This window comes from Rhamphochromis longiceps, linkage group LG12, assembly GCF_057381845.1.
Source record: "Rhamphochromis longiceps isolate RC_006_pf linkage group LG12, R_longiceps_female_GT1.1, whole genome shotgun sequence".
In the NCBI taxonomy this organism is placed as follows: Eukaryota; Metazoa; Chordata; class Actinopteri; order Cichliformes; family Cichlidae; genus Rhamphochromis; species Rhamphochromis longiceps.
Window position 1 is genome coordinate 12,325,766 of NC_140568.1, and position 19,021 is coordinate 12,344,786.

At 42.4% G+C, this 19,021-nt stretch overlaps 1 protein-coding gene and 1 non-coding gene across 3 annotated transcripts in view; one reads left to right on the forward strand and one right to left on the reverse strand.

Moving 5' to 3' along the window:
* Nucleotides 1-19,021, forward strand: part of sema4c (sema domain, immunoglobulin domain (Ig), transmembrane domain (TM) and short cytoplasmic domain, (semaphorin) 4C) — a 107,120-nt gene that overhangs the window by 28,878 nt on the left and 59,221 nt on the right. For both annotated transcript variants that reach the window (XM_085424774.1, XM_085424772.1), the window contains one exon: nt 7,599-7,733. The gene's annotated coding sequence lies outside the window, so the exon portion shown is untranslated. The remainder of the gene's footprint in view (nt 1-7,598; nt 7,734-19,021) is intronic.
* trnai-uau (transfer RNA isoleucine (anticodon UAU)) lies at nt 2,888-2,981 on the reverse strand. Its single transcript has 2 exons — nt 2,944-2,981; nt 2,888-2,923 (listed from the first exon to the last, which is right to left on the reverse strand). It is a non-coding gene; the product is annotated as a tRNA-Ile (tRNA).

The window sequence follows — 19,021 nt, forward strand, 5'->3', positions numbered from 1 at the left end:
TTCGCACTATGTTACATAAGCTACAACTATCATAATAAGATTTTCAACTACCTTAAATTGTAGTACATATAAAACGACGAAGTCATTGTTAGCTCCTACCTGTCATGTTTCATGTCTGTGTGGGTCGGTTATCAAGTTCGTGTCATGTCTGCGTCTTGTCATGTTTATATGTTACGTTTTTGGGTTGGTATTATTAGTTAGGATTCAGTTGAGTTTCATTCTAGTTTCGTTTCTACTATAACTTCTAATTTAGAAGTATCTCTTTGTGCTCCATGTTTCATCTCCAAATTCCCTTTTCCCTCTATATGTTCTACAGTGTTTGCGCTCCTCGTGAGTTCACCGTGTCCACATGTTAGTCTGTCATATGTTTCATGTTGTCAAGCCGGTGTTGTCAGGTCTGCGCCTCTCCATATTTCCCGTTTTATTTTGAAATGCTTGTTTCCGTGTTCCTTGTGCTTAGTATTACTTTTCCCTGTCGTGGCATGATGTTCAATTGTGTCAGCTGTTTCCCCATGTGTTCCCACTTTCCCTAATCTCCTCTGTGTGTATTTAGTTTGTGTGCTTTCTTGCAGTCTTCGTCAGGTCGTCTGTGTTACCTCCCTCCACGTCATGTCATGTCATAGTAGTCATAGTCATCTTAGTCATCATAATCATCATAGTTATCACGGTTGTCATAGCTGATTCATAGTTTTTCGTAGTTCCCACAGTTAGCTCTCGCCCCTATCAGCCAGAATAAACGGCTCGCTTTTTGTTTAACCCCAATTTCATCTCCTTCTGTGTCCACACTTGGTTTCTCCGTTTCAAACTCTCGCACAGTCAGCTCCCGCTAACCGTGACACATACTGAGTAGTACTTAAATGAAAGTATTAAGGTACTCATGGTACTGTAACTATTCAAAACACCTGACTAGTTACTGTCACTGAGTGACTGCCATGACTTCTTATCATTATATAATGTAGTCGTTTCCAAACCTTCAGAAAACATGTAGGAACAACATTGGACTGATGAAAAGAAGCTTCCACCGTGGTTTTTAGCTGCTAAATGCTCCACAATGTCCCCCCATTAGTTGCTAAGTGTCTAGATACCTGCTGTGCTGAAAGGGCACATTTGGATTTATTAAAGCTCTTTCATTTTTTCCTAAAATCTTACTAATGTATGAATGAATCAAAACAGTGACATTACAGGCTGTCAAACCAAAGCAAATGGCTGATTGATGCTAAAACGTTATAACTCTCTAAAATATGAATTAATGCAGCATAGCATTTAAGACAAGTTAGGGATATTTAAAAAAAAACGTGACTTTTAAGAGGCAGTATTTAGGAAAGATTGGTCTTGGCATCAAGATAACCTTTTTACTTGCTGTTTTTTCTATTATGGCTCTTTTTTTTAGCATTTCCATTCAGATAGAGCATTTAATGAGATGGAAAAGCTGACTTGCGACTTGACACCCGTAAACTGTGCTCAGTGAGGAAAGAAGAGATCTTGGAGTCAGAGTGGTCCAGGGAAAAGCTGTGCATGGAACGTTGCAAGTTTTATCAGAGGGCGCCTTAGCAGGACAGATTTGTTTGGCTTTACTCCTTAGTGAGACAAATATTGGGATGAATCTCCTCTCTGCTCTGGGCCCTGTTGTGAAAAGGCCAGGGCCCAAGCCAGGGCTTTACCATCACATCCTCCCACTTATGTAAACAGATGTCTCATACACACACACACATGCATGCTCACACTCAGAAACCTCTCACCCAACACACTCACCCCAGTCATTTTAAAGGGCTTTCCCAGAAATACAGTTATACTAATTCCAGTGAATGAAATCCTTTGCCTAAAAGGATGAGTTCATCCCTTTTATTTGTGTGGGAATACGAAGCGCTGCGTTGTGGAATACATCGACAAATGGGGGCATTTTTCTCTCTCAGTGTGTCTCTTCTTCGGTTTTGCTCGCACACCAGGTGCTGCTCAGTATTTTGTGTCCACTGTGGCTCTTGTGGGTTCTGGCACAGTGAGAATAACAATCACAGCTCCTCGGTTCAAACCGATATCAGTTGCCAAAAGCACCGACGCAGATGCCGCTCTTCACACAGGAAATGAGAGGATGATAGTGGAAGGGTCCCACTTCACTGGAAAAAGAAAATCACAATTACCATCACTTTATCTGTCAACACCAACAAATGTGGGGAGGGGGTGTCACAATGCAGAGACAACAGGAGGTGGAGCCGCTCGTTTGGGCACCGGGCTGATGCGTTCTGGTCGACTGCAGAGCGAAAGCCTTTGATAGCATCTGCGCTGTGGGCTGCAGTTACAAAGTTCAGAGCTGGCAGAGCTTTATTTTTTCTGAAAAGTTAGAGCAGTCATGAAATATAAATAGCAGAAATATGGTTTGGTTTCCACAACAATGGGCACGGTCGTTTTCCATTTCTTATCTCTGAGAGTGTAGAGAAATGAGATGCTTTAAATTTCAATTATTGTTGCTTTCTAGTGCTTAGCAATCTGTTGCATGTTTTTAACCAGTATGTGTGGAATGCTGAACGCTTCTCACCCTGCATCCTGAGCTTGATTCTGCCAGAAGTTCCTTCATGTTAAAAGGGAGTTTTTCCTTCCCACTGTCACCACATGCTTGCTCACAGGAGGTCATTTCATTGTTTTCTTGGTCTGTACCTTAAAATATTTGGCACTGTCATTGTCATTTGCAGCTATATAAATGAACTATAATTGAATTACATGGTAGCCAACTTACAGAAACGGTGTGAAGCAGTGGGCAGCAGTGTGTAGGGACGGTATCTTGCTGAGGGGTACCTCAGGTTAGCTGTTCAGTGGATTCAAACCCCCAACCCTCCGATCATGGGGCCACCATTCGACCTACTGAGCTATTCCTGCCCCTAAAATAAGCCTGTGCTCCAGGTGAGGCTCGAACTCACAACCTCAGCATCTCTCTGCAGGTTACTGTCTTATAAGTACCACGCGCTGACCGATTGCGCCACTGGAGCTTACATAAATACCCACTAATCAGTGCTAAGAGCAGAAATATATTTCAACATCTTGGATATCCGCTGTACCACAAAGCAATTCCCCCAAAAGGCACCAGCAACACAGTCAAATACAGTCAAAAAGTCCAGATCAGTAAGTCAAAGTACAGGAAGTGAGGCCTTGGTAGTCCTATCAGTCAAAGCGACCATGACCCTAATTTTTAAACCTCAGCAAAATCCAAATGGGCGAGTTATTATATACTAAAATTACTCACCGAAGAGTTGTTGTGACCATGGAGACAAGGCTTTAAATGTGCCTTTTGTTGCTGTAAAATCGAGCACCAGCCTTAAGTGGAACTGCAGCTCCACATAGGCTTAATTTTTTAGCCCTCCAGGTCGTCGCTTCATTGAGACACTATGATTACCTGGTATTTTGAAAGCATTAGGAATCCATTAAGTATTCGTCTCTGATGACCTTTACCTAAATGTAAGTGGCATCGTGATCCAGCTAAAGGGATTTTTCACACTTTATGAACCCACAAAATGTTTCTAATAATTGCTTATAACCGATCTCTATAGCCATAAGATACATCTTACAAGATTGATATCAATTTCAAAATGCTACATTAGCCACCTATGCAAAGATGCCATTATTACTCTTTAAAGCCACGTGTCTGTTAAACCTTGTAACGGGAATAGTAAGACAGAGCAGACGCAATATTTCACATAAAGGACGAAGCACGGGGAAGATAAATGCAGTGTCTGCTGTATCAGTCATTTCTATGGTACTCTGAATAATCAATGCTTCAGTTGAGTATGGAGGAATGACTCTCACGAGAGATCTCTGTATGAATTGACCGCCGTGTAGTGATGCTGATAATGGCTTCGGCGAATTGCGTCCATCTTTAATTTTAGCTTGTAAATCACAACCTGCAAGTAATGGGCTGCACTTAGAGAGGTCAGAGTTTATGTGTAAATCATTCTGGAGGACAAAGCTTGTGGTGTGAAGCTTTGCAGCTCTTTTTTTCCCCCGAAGGATATTTTTTTCTGATAGTGGGGGTTGGCAGTAGGCGTTCACAGCTCAGATCTAGCTCTGACCTTGGCCAGATGTCCACCAACACCGATACGTATGTGCGTGCACGCGTTTGTGTGTACGCCCTTCGTCTGCCAGGTTTTCGGAGAGTGCTTGCATCTAATAGGGAATGGCAGGCATTTTGTTGGGCTTTATTGCCACATGCCTCTTCCAATCCTGCCACTGATTAGAGCTGCCATTACTGGCACACCAACGTGAACGCGCGCTCTTACAAGGCAGACGTTGGCACACGCTCAAAGCTCTGGCCTTTGCATGTGATTAGCATCCCATTGCGTTGTCTTGTGCGGCGATCAAACGGAGCACGGAGTTGTGCTCTTGTCGAGGCCGATCGGGGGAAGTGACGGGTACGATGTCGCTCCACTTTTATTCAACTCATCAGGGTGCTGCCAGCTTAGACAATGTCAAATTTGCAGCTAAGCAATTAGAGGCCCAGGCTGTCACAATTGAGCTTGATGGGGAAAACTCATTGTGGTGGCATGCAGGCAAACACGTGAACACAGATACAGGTGCTGGCACACACAGACGCGATACATCCACCCACATGCGCACAAGTACATAGTGTATGTATATTTACAATAAGCATGCAGGCGATTAGCTCAGAAAGTGCAGGTGTAAACTGTTAGTCATTGCTGATTCACAAGCAGCTGGCTGGCTTCCACACAGCCACTCACTGTGCTGCCTGTCAAATACACAGGCAGCCAGCGGCTTGAGGTGTGTGTCCATGTGTATGCGTGTGCAGATGTTCTTGAAATCCTGCTATTTAGCCAGACCTCCTCCTCCACTCCTCTTCCTCCTAGTTTTTGGCCTCACGTGTGCATATGTGTGTGTGAGTGTGCTTTAGTTAATGTGTAGATGTTTTTGCACATTTATGTCTGTGTGGACTTGCAGGGATTTGGCTGCTGCTTTCTCCTGGATGAAGCCAGTGGAAAGCTGAGGTCTGGATGACTTACTTATTTAGGAAAAATACACCAGAGATGGACAGCGTGCTGCTGTGCTGTCACATAATCACATGTGCATGGGTTTGAATTCATCCTGCTCTGTAGGTAACAGAGCCAGTGACCTTAGTAGCAATGCTATATTTCATTTTGGAGATTTTTTTCTCCCCCCAATAACAGCTAAAGTGATTCTGCTGCTGTTACGGTTTCAACAGACTGGTTCAGTCCCAGGTGGAGGCGCTCACCAGAGGGTTAAATGCTCTACCAGAAGCAGTCGACACACATATACGCACAGAAATGCTCATATGGCGGATTACTCAGTGGCGTGAGGTTTCCGATTAAGTCTAAATTTGCACATTCAATCAACCTAACTTGATTTTAAAGGACCTGCCATCAAACAGAGTTTTGGACTTATCCCTAACTTGCTTCTTTACTTCCTTGAAACCATCAGAAGAGTTTCATCCTGTCTTTGGGTGTTCTCCTCCTTAACAAAGTCATGTCAGTAGCAGGTTTCATATCTTCACCGGCCAACAAAAAAACATGAAGGATTCCATTCATCTTTATGGTTTAAGAAGATTCTCCTACTTATTATACGTATAATAATCAACTGGGTAGCTTTAAAAGTGTCTTTGAACGAAGATTACAACACGGTTGATTTTTTGGTCATGAAAGGTTTTAGAGTTCTGCTTTTACATAAGAGCATTCACAGTCTCAAGGTTGTCACAATATTACCATAAATTTGCCAAAAAGTTTAAATTTGAGAAGTTTCTCGAAGATTGACTTTTTCCCTTTTGGGGGAGTTATGCCAAGGTTCTGTGCAGTTTAATTTTTGTATGTGTGTGTGTGTGTTTGGTTCAATAAAGTTTGATGAACATCACAACTTTTCCAGTCGATACAGTGGAGCACAGTGTTCATCGAGTGTAGCAGAGTTTTCAGTTTCTAGTTTATTGACAGTAGGGAATGAAGTATGATGGTGTCAGAGGTTTGGGCCTTGGCTTTGTGTGCTCCCTCTTTGTAACACTAGCCGGCCCATACGCTACTGACAGCATCTGCTTGGCCCTTGGCGCCCTCATTGTGATTAGTGAGCCATTGATGTTGACATGAATCTCAGCTTCTGCTCACACACACACACACAAATCGCGGCACGCACTGGCGAAGGCGCTGTAGTCAGTTATGTGATCTGCACTATGAACTATGGGAACCTGTGAATGTGAGCCTCGAGGGATCAGGGGCGTGTGTGTGTGTGTGTGGCTTTATTTTTCATGTCTAAGATCTTGTGATCAAAACCAGAAAAGCCTTGCAATAAAATTGAGTCAAGCAATTATCTCTGTGCATGGAACTTAGCTCCAAGCCTAATCTTCATACTCACTTCATACTGTTCATATGAAGGAGCATTCAGTGGTACAGTGTAAAGCAGACTGCTCAAATTTATTCTGTTTCTTGCAAAGCTCGCTGTTGTGAGCTCACGTCTGGGCTCAGCTTCTGTTAAGTTATTTATTACTCTATATCTCTTTCAGCATTTTCTATTTGTGTATGTGAAACCTGTATGTTTGTGATAATGACTGCTTAAAGTAAAGGTAAAGTTAGAGATGCTTAGCATTTGCCTCTTTTTGTAGCATATTTGCTTGTTTGGAACATTCATTTGTAAAATCTTTTAATAGAAAACTGCAAGAGACTTTATTTGTTTTGGAAAATTTACCTGTTTAGGATGTGGCCAGTGGAGCCCAACCATTTTACCAGTGGACTGATATTATTGGCTCATTTTAGTTACTTGCTGACCTGTCAGTATCATCACTTGTAAGTGCCAAATAATTAAACATTTAAAAAGTACAGAAGAGATCAAAGAAACACCCTTCAACTATGTTGTGAGTTTCAACGTTGCCTAATTTGTCCACCAGGGGGCAGTCTGCAACTTCCCTGGTGGCAACATATGTCACACAACAATGAATAAATAAGTAACTATACACATGTCAGAAAAATCTGTTAGTGTTGTGTATGTCTGAAAGAAAAAGAAATATTGGATATTATATACTAAGATTGAATATTTTGAATATTAATGTTATCACATTATTGTCACTATCAGTCTTAAAAATCCTATATTTGAAAACAAAACCCTTACAGGAAGTTACAGAGTAAGTTACGGTTACGAAGGATAGTGTGTAAAATGTACTACATTGTCATGCTGGCTCTCTGTTGTGGTTTACTAGCATGTTTCCGCTTGTGTTAGCTTGTCTTCAAGAGTAGGTAACTAACTAGGCCTAAACTTCAGTTTCCAAAACCACAAATTTCACACACAAAAACCACCAAGTGGCACATATTTGTTTGATCAGGATTTTCATGTTTCATGTACGTGGATGTGCAGGTAGGAAGTATATTTACAGTTTTGAATGTGTGTGTGTGTGTGTGTGTGTGTGTGTGTGTGTGTGTGTGTGTGTGTGTGTGTGTGTGTGTGTGTGTGTGTGTGTGTGTGGAGACCTCTAATTATGTGCAGTAGCAGGTCTTGTCTGACAGAGACATTAAAATTATTAAAGCTGACCTGTCAGTCTCACATATCCACCCCCAACATCCAGCACTGCCACTCATTACATCTCTCCTCTTCTTCTCCTTTAGCCCAATGTGACCTTCATGTGCGACGTCTGTCTCTAGTCAACATTCACAACGAAGACAAGACAGAGCAAAAAAAACATCTGAAGGAGAGATTACGACGAGAGCACACGGACGCGCGAGGGAGGAGAAGAAAAACAAGTAAGAAAGTAAAAACAGAACAAAGGGTGGAGAAGAAAAACACAGTGGCATCTTTTTCTATCTCTCACTGACAGCATGAATCAGAGAATAGAACAGGAGGAGGAATGGGGGGCATGTAAAATGAGCGAGGAATCAAAAGAAATAAGAAAGTGAATATAAGCAGAAAAAGCAAAACCATGCGGGGGGGAGGGTAGCAGTTGTCAAAACAGGACATGGAAATTACAACCATTTTCAGGAACTCCCAGAAAGAAATTATTCTGCAGCGAGACAAAGAAAATGGAGAAAATGTATGACAGAGGAGAAAAAGAAAGATGACCAAAACAGAAAGAAAAAGGTGAATTTAGGCAGGATATTGGATTTCAGATTTCAAAGCATTTTGTTAAGAAAGACACTGAAGGTCACGTCTGTAACAAAGTGTATCTGTGTACGTGTGCGCGTAGCGTTTGCAGCTTGTCCTGACTGTGTATGTGCAAGTGGAAGGAAAGACGGCCATATTTATCTGAAAGTCGAAAAGTGGAAAACAAAGGGAGAAAAGAAAGAGAAGGAGAAAAGAGAAATGGATGATTGAATCTGACAAGCTGTGCACAGATTTTAAAGGTTAAGTTTACTGAAGATAGCTTTTATCGTTATTTCCGTCTTCTGAGGCTGAATGCAACAAAGCACAAGGTTGGAATTTCTGCCTTAGTAATTTTAGTTTGATTTGCTCTGAAATCTGAGTGTTCCAGCATTTTAAAATCAGATGAGAGAAGTTGATGAAACTTCACAGATCTTTGTTGGGTTTCAATTTTTAAAATGTAAAGTTGTTTTAAAGCGCTCACAACAATCGTAGAGGTACAATCGCATACTAATACGATCGCTTCGGTATCACTTCTCAGGCTACAAACGGGCTGCCATGATCATCTGATTAGTGGAAGTTTTGTTGGGGGTGTTAGACGGCATGGGCCAAAAGATTTAGCTGTGTGCTCCACTGGGAACATCTTTAGGGAAAAGTAAGCAAGCAATAACGTAAATATACTGGGAACAGGACAATTGAAGTAATTGGACTCAGATGACCACAATAAGGCCACTCTTTTGGCTCTTAGTTCAGAATAAAGTGATGGATTAATAAAGAAATATATTAGCTTATCTTAGCATACAAGACAAAAACAGTAGCAGTTGGTAGCCTAGCAAAAATATTTCCTAATTGTAGCTGTAAAGCATGTTAAATAACTAAGCAGTTCTCTTTGGCTCGTTTGCATATTATGGTGCTGCAGTTGAGTATCATCAGTGTAATCAGGGTATGAACATTAGATGGCTGCTCTTCCATTCATAGAACCCAGGGTTATTTCTGTAACCACCTCACTGTGCTCTGTTTACTTCTGAAAGCAAAACCCGTGCCCTTGTCATAGAACACTGGATGTCACTATGTGCGTGTGTTTGTGTTTCAGTGGGTGGCCACCTCTTGTCTGATGTGTGTAAGATGAAGGGCTCTCTCATTTACAATCAGTTGTCAGCTTGATCGAGCGAGTGAGAGGCACAGCAGACTCGAGTAAATTGCCTCCGATAAAAAAAGTAATTTGTATCCCAACTTGCTCTTCCCAGAATTTAGACACGCACTAGCCAAAGAGGGAACTTGTTTAAACATGCACATATGCACTTGTATACCTTGATATCAACCAGGTAATGTGTACTCATAAACACAGAGCTGTGAGTAATCAGCCCAGGGCAACGTTCCTCTTTTCTTTTTTTTTTGTCTTCTGCAGGTTTCTTTCCTGCACTGTCGCGTCTCGCTTATCCCTTGTTCTCTCTAATAATTCTGGTGCTCCCTCTCTTTCTACCTATCACTCTCACAGTGTGTGTTTATCTCTGTGAGGATATTGGTTGCCGATCATAAATAGCTTTTTCTCTGACAGCGTGCCATCACAGGCCGAGTGAGCTGGGGGGAGTAGGGGGGTAGCAGAGGTGGGGAGAAGAGAGATTGAAAGAGCGATAGAAGGAGGAAGAGGAGAAAAATGCATGCAACGTGCAGGCAGAGGTTATGCACATCATGCCAGCCTGACAGGTGTCGGGTATGCACAGATAAATGTGTTGTGCTTAAATGCAAACACCCACAACACAAACCTGCTCCCTGAGCCACGTGTAGGACACCACAATAAATTCAATGAACACTGAACTGATTTTTTTTAATACAACAAAGCCGGCCTTTACCGAAAAACAGGCCTACGTTCGGCTACCTCCTCTTTAATTTGCTGCTCATGCTATTTGCAATTAACGCAGACTCAGCACTTTTCTGTGTTAAACTGTTACACCGATAAATTTGCTGTAATGACATTTCCTCCCTACGAATTCCATCAGTACGGCAAGAGTCATGTCGTACTCATTTCTCTTTGCTTACAGAAATCCCCTTTTGATTCGCTTGTTTTGTCCAATCCTTTCCAATTTCCAACTCAACACTTCCTGCAGAAATGTTTCACGTTGATAGCCCTCCAGCATTTACTGTAAAGACGTGTAATCCTTTCTTGGTATGCTTTTAATGAGAAGGATCTGCAGGAAATCTTAGGTCCTTAATGGGACTAAAGAAAACAAAATAGAAAGCATTGGAATTCATTAGTGGATAGTTAAAGGAATAGCTTGACATTTTGAGCAATAAGCTAAATAAAGCCACTGTCCTTAGCACAGGAGAAATACATAGAAATGGGGAAAGGGTTATTTGTCCACTGTTAATAAAAATCACATACTCGTGCTTAGCATGACTTAGAATGGCGCCCGTCAGCTGCAAAGCGATGCATCATATTATACAATACACTTTACATAATGAGGAGGTTCGGCCTCATTATATAAAGGCGAATGTGTCTTTTTTCACACACAGCTTAAAGTAAAACGCTAACTACTAATTAATTCCAACTGCTTCTGCTTTTATGTTACTTTCTTTTTTATCTCGACACTTTTCACAACAAAGCTTCACGTTAAAAGCTTTTGCACTAGCCTAAAGAGTGTTGGCTTTTGAACGGCTCTGTTGGTTTTTAATATGAGAACAATCTTTGAAGTGGACCCGTTTTGCTTTGTCTCTTTTTCTGTCACATGCGTCCTATTACACTGGCAGATGCTCATGTGGACAAAATTTTAAACAGTGAGGTAAGTTCAGACTGCTCTAAACATTCGATTTCCGACAGTTTTTTTCTGTTTTTGGCTCTGTTTTATGTCACAGAGAGAGGATAGCCTAGATGTGCTATTCAAACCTTCTGTTTGCAAGGGACAGCCAGTCAGAGGGGTGCAGGATGTAGGATAACTGAGGGTCTAAAGCAAACACAAATTTGCAAATGTACAAGAATAAAAATACAGAGCCTCTTTAAGAAGTGTTGAGTTTAACTGCAGTGTATATGCAACTGCATTTTTACTGCAACTGCAGAATTTAGTAGGAAATTTCTCATTATTTATCCAAACTTTACTTTTGTCCTTCATTTATGCCAGCCACAACTATGATCTACCCATCTATTTTCGTAACTGCTTGTCCAACCTTTCAAACACACATATACACCTGCAGCGATTTTGGAATCAATTAACGGACGCAGGAAGGACATGCAAATGCAGACAGCCGCAGCTGATAAGCAGGATTAAAATTCAAACCTTCTTTCTGTGAGGCCATGCTGGTAGCCTCCGCACAATCACGCCGACCCCGCCGTGCTTGTTATTTGGACGTTTATATGACGCGGTCATTGGTTATATTCAGACAGGCGAGAGATGAATCTTGCCCAAATGCCCTGTCACACACACTTTTACACACACTCGCACGCAGGTTCCCCTCCATCAAGTTTGATGAGTGTGAACCCGCTGCATCTGGCATTCCTCTGTCCTCTCTCTCCACGCCGCAGCAGTCCGTGTCTCTCTATTGATCCCAGCTTATCTTCCCGTAAACCTGGACCTCGTTTCTCCCCTCCTCCCATCTCCTCGCTTCACCACCTCCTACCCCTCCTTCCTCCTCATTGCTATCGATCAGCCCGTGTGTTCAACAAAATAGAGAGCAGGCTGTGGTTAATGCAGTGCTGGGCCGGAGGGGCTCTGCACGAGACTCGTGTATCGCCTTTCTCTCCTAATGGTTCCAATCAGGCTCTAATAGACCCTGGGTTAGCCCATCAAGGCCCACTACTCTCTTCTCACTCTTCTCACCTTTCACTCATCCTTCCTTCTCATAAATAAATCTCTGTCTCCGCTACATGTCTGCCAGGTGCATTTTTAGCTGATGACTGTTGATTTCGCTAACCGATCCGATAGCTTTTGCTTCTGCTGAGTGTGCACACGCTTCTTCCAAAATGTCCTGCTTTGCATTTTTTACAGTAATGCTCATTCATTCCTGGGAGCTGCCCGGAAGAACCACAGTTTGCTAAGTTTAGCCATTGGGAACTGCCCAGTACCAAAAGCTGCCTTTCATTATCCCTTCTTTCAGTCGCTGAACATACTGTGTCTCTAGCTGGGTTAAGTGCATTTCTCAAGGGTACCTTCATTGTTGTGGATTCGGGGAAAAGAGTCTCTTAACATTTGTTGTTTTTCAGTCAGCAATTTAAATGGAATGACAAGTAGAACTAAAGTATGACACACTAGATGCTAGCATTACCTTTAACTAGCAGAGAGTTTGATAGTTTTTGACATTTGTTGTGGCAGGTATGTAAGAAAAACAAAGACTTCTAGGAACAGCTTTAAGCTCCTGTTAATTTTGTTTTGTAAAAACTTGGATTATGTCATTAAATTGTCATTTAAATCAGTCCTGACTAGGGATGGGTACCGGTGTCCGGTGCCATGATGGCACCGGTTCTGACATAAACGGTAGTAACCAGACCGAAAAGCAGCACACATTTCGGTGCTTTATTTCGGTGCTTTTTTTTCCTGAGCTGTGATACACTTCTAGCCAATCATTTTACGTTTCCGAGGATAGTAGGCGGGCCCAGGTACGTATGTTCTTTTAGAGCAGAGATACAGATTAAAAATGCCCAAGGCGAAGCGGTCAAAGTCTGGCTGTACTTCACAGCAAAATATGCAAACTCAGCAGCCTGCAACAAGTGCTTTAAGCTGATACTGTGATACTGTCAAAGGAGGTAACTCCTCAAATCTGATGAAACACCTGGCGACGCATAGCGTTTTTTTAAAAGCCGAGAAATGCGCCGTATTTGATAGCTTGCTGCGAGACCTCACACCGAGCGCATCTACTGCGGGTGGGTTGCCTGTTATCGGACCCCGGAGTTAGCAACATCCCCCAAAAACACGAAGAGGAGAGTCCTGGCCCCTAGCCCTGCCAGTGTAGCAGAAATGATGAGGATGATGATGCAGCAGCAGCCGTTCTTCTCTGCGTGAGTAGCTTAATGTTGTTCGTGTGTAATTTACGTTGAGTAGGCTAACCACGTTATTACATTAATGCAGGTAAGGTGAACTAGCAAACATCATCATAGCTACATGTCTTCTTGTTTGATGGCAGATGCTCCCTTCACCCTGGCCAAAAAGGCTCAAATGACCAAAGAAAAAGTGGAAAACAGCTAAACATGAGAGGTTTTTGGACAAAATTGGTGTTTTTTCCATTGTTTAAGCACTGCTTCCAGCCAAGAGTGATACCATATATGCCCCATAGCTGCAGAAAAGGCTAACATTGTTACCTTTTTACAAAAAAACAGCTGAACATGAGAGGTTTTTGGACAAAGTTTGTGTTTTTTCCATTGATTAAGCACTGCTTCCAGCCAAGAGTAATACCATATATGCCCCATAGCTGCAGAAAAGGCTAACATTGTTACCTTTTTACAAAAAAACAGCTGAACATGAGAGGTTTTTGGACCAATTTTGTGTTCTCCATTCTTTAAGCACCGGTTTGAGCACCGTTTGAGCACCGGCACCGTTTCAAAAGTACCGATTTGGCACCGGTATCGGATAAAACCTAAACGATACCCATCCCTAGTCCTGACAGTCAGTCAGACCATATATTGGCTGATATTAGCTATTTACTGATATATCAGAATTAACATTTATAAAAACCAAGTACAATATAGAAAAGATGGGAGATACACCCTTCAACCAGTGTTAATGTTACACAGTTTTTACAACATTTGGAGCTGGCTGTGACAGATGACTGCCCCTCCCTGAGCCTGGTTCTGCTGGAGGTTTCTTCTTCTTTACCATATAATATAAAGCCCCTTGAGGCAACTGTTGTTGTAATTTGGCCCTAAAAATACAATTGAATTGAATTGATTTGAATTGAATTGAACTCGACAAAGGTCATGTGTTTTCATGCCTCCATCAACTAAAAGCAATGTAAACTGTGTATTTTCCTCTCTCTGTGATGTTTATGGACCAGTTTTGGTGCTGAAATCTGTAAAAGGTCTGATGTTTGTCCTGTGTGCTATAAAAAGCCTGTTTGACATTTATAACCATTTTTCTAGAGAAGCAGCTTTGTGGCTTTGGTGAGAAAGAGGCTAAAAGATGACATCTCATGACAAATGTTTTTTTTCCCCTCTCTCTGCTGTTTAGGACATTCTCCAATCATGTATTTGTTTATTAGGGCAACTCAATAAAGAGTAGACATGCACCCAGTAGTGGTCTTGTGTATGCCTATCTATGCCATGCATTCAGACTTCTGACATAAATTCTAGAAAAAGTAGCTATACAGAAAAATGACCAGTTAGCGTTTGACATGCAGCTGGCAATTTTAGATGTCAACAACAAAAAAAGAAAAACAAATTTAAATCCCAGAGAAGAGAACTTATCATAAACCTAAACGTTTACACAACAGTCGTGTCTCACCCGTTCAGTCCTAGACAAATATCGTCTGTCATTCCACTTATCTCTCCATCAGTGTCCACCCTCCCCACCTCCCACCACCGCAGAGATGTGTGAGCCGCTCGTATAGGAGTCCAGCTAGGTGCAACCTTTATGCCCTATGGCACCTCACTGGGATCCAGGGCTCTGGGCTCAGCATGAACTGCTGAACTCTTCCCGAAAGTACAGACCTGAGGAGAAGGGAGAGGACAGAGAGAGTGGGAGGGAAAGCAAAGGAGTGCTACTGGACAATTAGCCCCCCTAGGAGCATAGTAGGTGGTTCCCCCAAGCTAGAATACACTGAGAGTATTTCAGCAAGTGGCAGCCAGAGAGAAGGGGAGACAGTGTGTGTGTGTGTGTTTCTGTGTGTGTGTCATGCACGTAGTGTAGTTTGCATTCATATGCCCCGCAGTTGTTGTTCTGAAATGAGACAGAACATCGGGTGCCCACAGGCGTAAATACGACCATTTCTATTATTCAGAGCTGATTACAGCGCGGAATCATACAGCGGTGAATACTTTTTAATGAGCTCTGAAATACAACAGAGAAAGTTTATCAGATTTTTTGTTTGTCTGAATCTGGCTGGCAGGGAACAACGAGCCTATTTGCCTGAGTGATTTGATTAGTGCGCTGGTGTGTGAGGAGCAGGTTGCAACATATGTGAGTGGTAACTCTGAAATAAATGAATGTGCGCAACTGCGGGAGTACTTAACGACACGTGATAAATCATCCCTGTTATTGTTTTGTATGTGCGTACAGCACCTGTGTTTATTGGGCACATGAATTCATGCGTTGGAATACACGTGTGCTTTCCATTTCAAGAAGTACGTAGATATATACAAAAAAAAAACAAGTCCTAAATTGTTTCTTTGTGTCCACGTTTGTTTCAGCCTTCTATTCACAAACCAGTCCACCACCTTGAGCAAGGCGGATTGACCTGTGACCAAACAGTAATCGTGGACGAGTGTGCTCACACTTTTGTATGACAGGTCAGACTGCACTATCCCAGCATCCCCTGGGCCTGCACACAGGGCAGGCAGGTCACGGCAGGGCAGAGTGCACGTGGATTTTACCGTTTCCTCGCTGCAGTCATGTGTGCTCGTCAGAAACAACACAGCCGGGCTGTCAGCACAAGGTCATCCAGAGAAAAAAAGGAGAGAGAGAGAGTTAGATGGAGAGGCTGGGAGAGAGAAAAACAGACAGTGTGTCTGCCCGTGCATAAATAACCTGGTTATTGTTGACTAATCACATTTCTTAAATGTCATGTAAATTAAAAACCTAGTTTCAGGTTAAAGGATTACAATAAATCTCTTACCGACCTAGTTGCACACTGAAAATAGCTAGAGCACGCAGTGCTACTTAAACAGACAGCCAACAGATCAATACACCCACAACCGAGGCAAACGGTAGATAAACTTTAAACTGTCGTTTTAGATTTCAAGTTCATGTTTAGTTGACCATTTTTGATATAATTTTCTTAATCGATGGGTTGACCAGAAAGCTGGAGGAGCAAAGAGCCTTCAGCTTAACAATAGACTATATAAATGTGCTAATATATTCAATTGAATTCAGTTTTATTTATATAGTGCCAAATCAGAACAACAATCACTTCAATGTCCTAAAGACCCTACAATCGAGAGACAAAACCTCAACAGTCATATGACTCCCTTATGAGACAACGCTTAGCGACAGCGGGAAGGAAAAACTCCCTTTTAACAGGAAGAAACCTCTGGTAGAACCAGACTCAGTGAGGGGCAGCTAGGTGTTCTGTAAATGGAATAAGTGTTGTCAGTCTTATTTATGCCTGGCATGAGCATTTTGGTGGACCAGCAGATTTAGCTTCATTTAGCCAGCAGGGCCCGCCTCCTCTAGTCCTTGAATAAGTCAGGTGACACTGGAGCTGGATGGGAAAAGGTCCCATTTGCCATACTCTATGACCTCAATAAACACTTAGTGGTTTATTGAATAGAACATGATGTTCGTTTGGTAAATAATGGCCCAGGTGGGAGTCGAGAAAAAGAAGAAAAAACAGTATACGCTTTGTGACACGCCCGGATGGCTACAGCAAAACTGATCTAACCAGGTTTCACACCAGGGCTTCTTCCATTAGTGTAACATTCAACACGTCTTTTATGTACAGTCTATGCGAGGGGTAGGCAACTCCAGGCCTCGAGTGGCGGTGTCCGGCAGGTTTCAGATGTGTCCTTCATCCAACACAGCTGATTCAAATGGCTAAATGACCTCCTCAACATGTCTTGTAGTTCTCCAGAGGCCTGGTAATGAACTAATCATTTGATTCAGGTGTGTTGACCCAGGGTGATATATAAAACCTGCAGGATACCGGCACCTGAGGCCTGGAGTTGCCCATCCCTGTTCTATGCCATCAGTTTTCCTGTAGCACATCTTTGTCAACCCCAGCTGGATTGTTTTTCCTTATCTTTGCATTCACCCGGATTAATATATCACTTTTAAAGTGTAGTCCAGCTGTGCTATACAAGTACATACATTTTTTTTCTTGAATTTTATGATCTTGACAAGGTTTGCTCATTTTATGGATTTTACCACAGAAGCTGACGCAGTGATGCAATTAACTGTTTTAGTGATTGGTCGGGATTAAACTCTGGACCTCAAGGGCACAGGGTGGAGTACCGGTGATTAAAGACATTTATATGCAGTGAAAACTCCCCACTATAATTTAAACTTGAGATGTTGTCTTAGGTTGGTTGCCATCTCCTTGAGGGAGATAATGATTGCTGCAAAGGGATTTCATAGATTCAGTCAGATACCCCTCAAAATATATTTGATACAGCTACTGTGTTAGCATACAATTGCCTATTTAAACATCCTGCAGACACGGAGGAGCATTAGCATTCATTTGAAGTTGTAGCTGTCACTTCATGAATATCCAATATTCACTTTCCTTCTAGCTGTTGTTTATTTTCTATCTTCTTCAGTGAAATATCTGAAGCCGTAGCTGCTAAATCATTCACTGCTACCTGCTGTGGATGGCAACAAAGCTGATAAGACGGGTGAGCCTCAATTAAAACATTAAAGCTGCAAGCCCTGAAAGCAAAACAATTAGCTAAAAGATGCTAAAATGCCTCCAAAGCTGAGGGGGGAACTGCAGCTCCTGTGACAGGTCTCCATGAGTTCATTAGGATGGTAATCCCTTCCAAATGCATGTATCTGTTTGAGCCATTGTTGATCTAAAATATTTAGTCTTGCAGCTTTAATTTGTGATCGGGAGCTTTTCCAGCATGTTAAAATGATTGAGCTCAATTTACCTTTGATTTTTTTTTTTTTTATATTTGCAACAGTTACATCACGTGACCGACTCGAATCAGGGTTCAGGTGTTGTCACGGCTTGCACTGAGAAATCTGTAGGTGTTAAATGGCCACGCTCAATCCCCAAGTCTTTCGTCCACAGTCTGCTTCCATCAACCGTGTATACGCTGTCGCAGACCAAAGGCACAGATGGTCCTGCTGTCGTCAGCGTCTGCACGTCAGCGCATCTGGTTTCATCTCGCCTTGTCCTCCTCTTCTGTCAGTTCCTCGGGTCTGAGCAGGTGTTTGGCCCGCAGTCAGAGTCCAAATCAGATCCATTTCATCTGTAATCAGCTGGAGCCCCTGGCACTGATGGAAGAGATCAGAGGGCCGATTAAAAAATTATAAGCCGACCACGCCTGACCAGCCGACCATGACACGGACAAGGCGGCAAAACAGAACGGGGGGGGCAAGTTTGTGCCAATGAGGGGGAGCTACAGGAGGGATGAAAGGAAAGATAGAGTTTTGAAGGCTGGCAAAATCTCCCAGGGGAGGGACATGAAAGAGCAGGGCTCTGGGGGAAGTAAGCAGTGATGGAGGCTAAGATGTTACTCTGTGATCTCACAGGATTCGTGTGTGTTTGTGTGTTTTTTTTATTCCATCAAGTGGAAAGAGGTCATTTAAAGTCAAATGCGTTGCTCAGTTCTGCTTCAAATTGGGGTAATTACAATGGGAAGTAAATTCCAATCACCATGTGAAAAGAAAGTTAATGACATTAACTTGATGTTTTTGAACTGCTTGATGCCCCAACGCTGTTTAGCAAATCATTAATTGTGAGAAAATTGTGGCAAATCATGTTCTCAGGTGCATGAAAACTGATGGGTGGCTCACATACGGATGACAGCTGCTTTAAAGGAGCTCAAATAGCGTTTAGGAGCCGTTCACAAGGTATTGGATGTATCAGAAAGACCATCACCATTCAGATACACACACACACACACACACACATTAAGTCACTATGTGGAGCTGATCAAATCCCCATTTGATTATCTTTCATCTGTGCCAGCTCGACAACAGCAGTCTGCCTAGGCTGTCAGCACACACACACACACACACACACACACAACTGAAAACACACAGGTGTTTATTGTGCGCTGGTCAGCATAAAGAGACTCAGCACACTTATTTGTTTACACCTATTCACTGATATGCTAGTTATTCTGTCACTTAAATGAAGGCTTGCTCATGCT